The following is a 6,520-nucleotide window of genomic DNA, read 5'->3' on the forward strand; positions in this document are numbered from 1 at the left end:
GTGTGTATTTGGGAGGAGCGCGGGGTGTGTGTATTTGGGAGGAGCGCGGGGTGTGTGTATTTGGGGGGAGCGCGGGGTGTGTGTTTTAGGGAGGAGCGCGGGGTGTGTGTATTTGGGAGGAGCGCGGGGTGTGTGTATTTGGGAGGAGCGTGGGGTGTGTGTATTTGGGAGGAGCGCGGGGTGAGTGTATTTGGGAGGAGCGTGGGGTGTGTGTATTTGGGGGGAGCGCGGGGTGTGTGTATTTGGGAGGAGCGCGGGGTGTGTGTATTTGGGAGGAGCGCGGGGTGTGTGTATTTGGGAGGAGCGCGGGGTGTGTGTATTTGGGAGGAGCGTGGGGTGTGTGTATTTGGGAGGAGCGCGGGGTGAGTGTATTTGGGAGGAGCGCGGGGTGTGTGTATTTGGGAGGAGCGCGGGGTGTGTGTATTTGGGGGGAGCGCGGGGTGTGTGTATTTGGGAGGAGCGCGGGGTGTGTGTATTTGGGAGGAGCGCGGGGTGTGTGTATTTGGGAGGAGCGCGGGGTGTGTGTATTTGGGAGGAGCGCGGGGTGTGTGTATTTGGGAGGAGCGCGGGGTGTGTGTATTTGGGAGGAGCGTGGGGTGTGTGTATTTGGGAGGAGCGCGGGGTGAGTGTATTTGGGAGGAGCGCGGGGTCTGTGTATTTGGGAGGAGCGCGGGGTGCGTGTATTTGAGAGGAGCGCGGGGTGAGTGTATTTGGGAGGAGCGCGGGGTGTGTATTTGGGAGGAGCTTGGGTGTGTGTATTTGGGAGGAGCGCGGGTGCGTGTATTTGGGAGGAGCGCAGGGTTTGTGTATTTGGGAGGAGCGCGGGGTGTGTGTATTTGGACAGGAGATAGTCCAGTAGTGCTCACACTGAGGACAGGACTGGAGATAGTCCAGTAGTGCTCACACCGAGGACAGGACAGGAGATAGTCCAGTACGGCTCACACTGAGGACAGGTGATAGTCCAGTAGTCCTCACACCGAGGACAGGACAAGAGATAGTCCAGTAGTGCTCACACTGAGGACAGGAGATAGTCCAGTAGTCCTCACACCGAGGACAGGACAGGAGATAGTCCAGTAGTGATCACACTGAGCTATTGACACAAGAAGTCACTGGGTCCATGGACAGGGCTGGGAAGAGAGGTCAAGTGGTGACAATTATTGGATATTGTCAGATATGATACACGCTTCATTCATTTAACGCATACTTCCTATGTGCCCTTGTCCCCACCTGAGACCGTCTCTTGTAATACTGTACAGGTAGTCCTCGCTATCCAACGTTTCACTTTACAGCGAATGGCATATCCAACGCTTTACAATGCAACCCTATGGGCCGTTTTTCAGGGGTGCGTGTATTTGGGAGGAGCGCGGGGTGTGTGTATTTGGGGGGAGCGCGTGGTGCGTGTGTATTTGGGAGGAGCGCGTGGTGCGTGTGTTTGGGAGGAGCGCGGGGAGTGTGTATTTGGGGGGAGTGCGGGGTGTGTGTATTTGGGAGGAGCGCGGGGTGCGTGTATTTGGGAGGAGCGCGGGGTTTGTGTATTTGGGAAGAGCGCGGGGTGTGTGTATTTGGGAGGAGCGCGGGGTGTGTGTATTTGGGGGGAGCGGGTGGTGCGTGTGTTTGGCAGGAGCGCGGGGTGTGTGTATTTGGGAGGAGCGCGGGGTGCGTGTATTTGGGAGGAGCGCGGGGTGTGTATTTGGGGGGAGTGCGGGGTGTGTGTATTTGGGAGGAGCGCGGGGTGTGTGTATTTGGGAGGAGTGCGGGGTGCGTGTATTTGGGGGGAGCGCGGGGTGCGTGTATTTGGGAGGAGCGCGGGGTGCGTGTATTTGGGAGGAGCGCGGGGTGTGTGTATTTGGGAGGAGCGCGGGGTGTGTGTATTTGGGAGGAGCGTGGGGTGTGTGTATTTGGGGGGAGCGCGGGGTGTGTGTATTTGGGAGGAGCACGGGGTGTGTGTTTTAGGGAGGAGCGCGGGGTGTGTGTTTTAGGGAGGAGCGCGGGGTGTGTGTTGTAGGGAGGAGCGCGGGGTGTGTATTTGGGAGGAGCGCGGGGTGTGTGTATTTGGGGGGAGCGCGGGGTGTGTGTATTTGGGAGGAGCGCGGGGTGTGTGTATTTGGGAGGAGCGCGGGGTGTGTGTATTTGGGAGGAGCGCGGGGTTTGTGTATTTGGGAGGAGCGCCGGGTTTGTGTATTTGGGAGGAGCGCCGGGTGTGTGTATTTGGGAGGAGCGCGGGGTTTGTGTATTTGGGAGCAGCGCGGGGTGTGTGTATTTGGGAGGAGCCTGGGGTGTGTGTATTTGGGAGGAGCGCAGGGTGCGTGTATTTGGGGGGAGCGCGGGGTGTGTATTTGGGAGGAGCGCGGGGTGCGTGTATTTGGGAGGAGCGCGGGGTGCGTGTATTTGGGAGGAGCGCGGGGTGTGTGTCTTTGGGAGGAGCGCGGGGTGTGCATTTGGGAGGAGCGCGGGGTGTGTGTATTTGGGTGGAGCGCGGGGTTTGTGTATTTGGGAGGAGCGCGGGGTGTGTGTATTTGGGAGGAGCGCGGGGTGTGTGTATTTGGGAGGAGCGCGGGGTGTGTGTATTTGGGGGGAGCGCGGGGTGTGTGTATTTGGGGGGAGCGCGGGGTGTGTGTATTTGGGAGGAGCGCGGGGTGTGTGTATTTTGGGGGAGCGCGGGGTGTGTGTATTTGGGAGGAGCGCGGGTGTGTGTATTTGGGAGGAGCGCGGGGTGTGTGTATTTGGGAGGAGCGCGGGGTGTGTGTATTTGGGAGGAGCGCGGGGTATGCATTTGGGAGGAGCGCGGGGTGTGTGTATTTGGGAGGAGCGCGGGGTGTGTGTATTTGGGAGGAGCGCGGGGTGTGTATTTGGGAGGAGCGCGGGGTGTGTGTATTTGGGAGGAGCGCGGGGTGTGTGTATTTGGGAGGAGCGCGGGGTGTGTGTATTTGGGGGGAGCGCGGGGTGTGTATTTGGGGGGAGCGCGGGGTGTGTGTATTTGGGAGGAGCGCGGGGTGTGTGTATTTGGGAGGAGCGCGGGGTGTGTGTATTTGGGAGGAGCGCGGGGTGTGTGTATTTGGGAGGAGCGCGGGGTGTGTGTATTTGGGAGGAGCGCGGGGTTTGTGTATTTGGGAGGAGCGCGGGGTGTGTGTATTTGGGGGGAGCGCGTGGTGCGTGTGTTTGGGAGGAGCGCGGGGAGCGTGTGTTTGGGAGGAGCGCGGGGTGTGTGTATTTGGGAGGAGCGCGGGGTGTGTGTATTTGGGAGGAGCGCGGGGTGTGTATTTGGGGGGAGTGCGGGGTGTGTGTATTTGGGAGGAGCGCGGGGTGTGTGTATTTGGGAGGAGTGCAGGGCTGCGTGTATTTGGGGGGAGCGCAGGGTGCGTGTATTTGGGAGGAGCGCGGGGTGCGTGTATTTGGGGGGAGCGCGGGGTGTGTGTATTTGGGAGGAGCGCGGGGTGTGTGTATTTGGGAGGAGCGCGGGGTGTGTGTATTTGGGAGGAGCGTGGGGTGTGAGTATTTGGGAGGAGCGCGGGGTGCGTGTATTTGGGAGGAGCGCGGGGTGTGTGTATTTGGGAGGAGCGCGGGGTTTGTGTATTTGGGAGGCGCGCGGGGAGTGTGTATTTGGGGGCAGTGCAGTGTTTGTGTATTTGGGAGGAGCGCGGGGTGTGTGTATTTGGGAGGAGCGCGGGGTGTGTGTATTTGGGAGGAGCGCGGGGTGTGTATTTGGGAGGAGCGCGGGGTGTGTGTATTTGGGGGGAGCGCGTGGTGCGTGTGTTTGGGAGGAGCGCGGGGAGCGTGTGTTTGGGAGGAGCGCGGGGTGTGTGTATTTGGGAGGAGCGCGGGGTGTGTGTATTTGGGAGGAGCGCGGGGTGTGTATTTGGGGGGAGTGCGGGGTGTGTGTATTTGGGAGGAGCGCGGGGTGTGTGTATTTGGGAGGAGCGCGGGGTGTGTGTATTTGGGAGGAGTGCAGGGCTGCGTGTATTTGGGCGGAGCGCAGGGTGCGTGTATTTGGGAGGAGCGCGGGGTGCGTGTATTTGGGGGGAGCGCGGGGTGTGTGTATTTGGGAGGAGTGCGGGGTGTGTGTATTTGGGAGGAGCGCGGGGTGTGTGTATTTGTGAGGAGCGTGGGGTGTGAGTATTTGGGAGGAGCGCGGGGTGCGTGTATTTGGGAGGAGCGCGGGGTGTGTGTATTTGGGAGGAGCGCGGGGTTTGTGTATTTGGGAGGAGCGCGGGGTGTGTGTATTTGGGGGCAGTGCAGTGTTTGTGTATTTGGGAGGAGCGCGGGGTGTGTGTATTTGGGAGGAGCGCGGGGTGTGTGTATTTGGGAGGAGCGCGGGGTGTGTGTATTTGGGAGGAGCGCGGGGTGCGTGTATTTGAGAGGAGCGCAGGGTGCGTGTATTTGGGAGGAGCGCAGGGTTTGTGTATTTGGGAGGAGCGCGGGGTATGTGTATTTGGGGGGGGCGCGGGGTGTGTGTATTTGCGAGGAGCGCGGGGTGTGTGTTTTAGGGAGGAGCGCGGGGTGTGTGTATTTGGGAGGAGCGCGGGGTGTGTGTATTTGGGAGGAGCGCGGGGTGTGTGTATTTGGGGGGAGCGCGGGGTGTGTGTTTTAGGGAGGAGCGCGGGGTGTGTGTATTTGGGAGGAGCGCGGGGTGTGTGTATTTGGGAGGAGCGTGGGGTGTGTGTATTTGGGAGGAGCGCGGGGTGAGTGTATTTGGGAGGAGCGCGGGGTCTGTGTATTTGGGAGGAGCGCGGGGTGCGTGTATTTGAGAGGAGCGCGGGGTGAGTGTATTTGGGAGGAGCGCGGGGTGTGTATTTGGGAGGAGCTTGGGTGTGTGTATTTGGGAGGAGCGCGGGTGCGTGTATTTGGGAGGAGCGCAGGGTTTGTGTATTTGGGAGGAGCGCGGGGTGTGTGTATTTGGACAGGAGATAGTCCAGTAGTGCTCACACTGAGGACAGGACTGGAGATAGTCCAGTAGTGCTCACACCGAGGACAGGACAGGAGATAGTCCAGTACGGCTCACACTGAGGACAGGAGATAGTCCAGTAGTCCTCACACCGAGGACAGGACAAGAGATAGTCCAGTAGTGCTCACACTGAGGACAGGAGATAGTCCAGTAGTCCTCACACCGAGGACAGGACAGGAGATAGTCCAGTAGTGATCACACTGAGCTATTGACACAAGAAGTCACTGGGTCCATGGACAGGGCTGGGAAGAGAGGTCAAGTGGTGACAATTATTGGATATTGTCAGATATGATACACGCTTCATTCATTTAACGCATACTTCCTATGTGCCCTTGTCCCCACCTGAGACCGTCTCTTGTAATACTGTACAGGTAGTCCTCGCTATCCAACGTTTCACTTTACAGCGAATGGCATATCCAACGCTTTACAATGCAACCCTATGGGCCGTTTTTCAGGGGTGCGTGTATTTGGGAGGAGCGCGGGGTGTGTGTATTTGGGGGGAGCGCGTGGTGCGTGTGTATTTGGGAGGAGCGCGTGGTGCGTGTGTTTGGGAGGAGCGCGGGGAGTGTGTATTTGGGGGGAGTGCGGGGTGTGTGTATTTGGGAGGAGCGCGGGGTGCGTGTATTTGGGAGGAGCGCGGGGTTTGTGTATTTGGGAAGAGCGCGGGGTGTGTGTATTTGGGAGGAGCGCGGGGTGTGTGTATTTGGGGGGAGCGCGTGGTGCGTGTGTTTGGCAGGAGCGCGGGGTGTGTGTATTTGGGAGGAGCGCGGGGTGCGTGTATTTGGGAGGAGCGCGGGGTGTGTATTTGGGGGGAGTGCGGGGTGTGTGTATTTGGGAGGAGCGCGGGGTGTGTGTATTTGGGAGGAGTGCGGGGTGCGTGTATTTGGGGGGAGCGCGGGGTGCGTGTATTTGGGAGGAGCGCGGGGTGCGTGTATTTGGGAGGAGCGCGGGGTGTGTGTATTTGGGAGGAGCGCGGGGTGTGTGTATTTGGGAGGAGCGTGGGGTGTGTGTATTTGGGGGGAGCGCGGGGTGTGTGTATTTGGGAGGAGCACGGGGTGTGTGTTTTAGGGAGGAGCGCGGGGTGTGTGTTTTAGGGAGGAGCGCGGGGTGTGTGTTTTAGGGAGGAGCGCGGGGTGTGTATTTGGGAGGAGCGCGGGGTGTGTGTATTTGGGGGGAGCGCGGGGTGTGTGTATTTGGGAGGAGCGCGGGGTGTGTGTATATGGGAGGAGCGCGGGGTGTATGTATTTGGGAGGAGCGCGGGGTTTGTGTATTTGGGAGGAGCGCCGGGTTTGTGTATTTGGGAGGAGCGCCGGGTGTGTGTATTTGGGAGGAGCGCGGGGTTTGTGTATTTGGGAGCAGCGCGGGGTGTGTGTATTTGGGAGGAGCCTGGGGTGTGTGTATTTGGGAGGAGCGCAGGGTGCGTGTATTTGGGGGGAGCGCGGGGTGTGTATTTGGGAGGAGCGCGGGGTGCGTGTATTTGGGAGGAGCGCGGGGTGTGTGTATTTGGGAGGAGCGCGGGGTGTGCATTTGGGAGGAGCGCGGGGTGTGTGTATTTGGGTGGAGCGCGGGGTTTGTGTA

Source organism: Ascaphus truei, unplaced genomic scaffold, assembly GCF_040206685.1.
Source record: "Ascaphus truei isolate aAscTru1 unplaced genomic scaffold, aAscTru1.hap1 HAP1_SCAFFOLD_1384, whole genome shotgun sequence".
Lineage (NCBI taxonomy): Eukaryota > Metazoa > Chordata > Amphibia > Anura > Ascaphidae > Ascaphus > Ascaphus truei.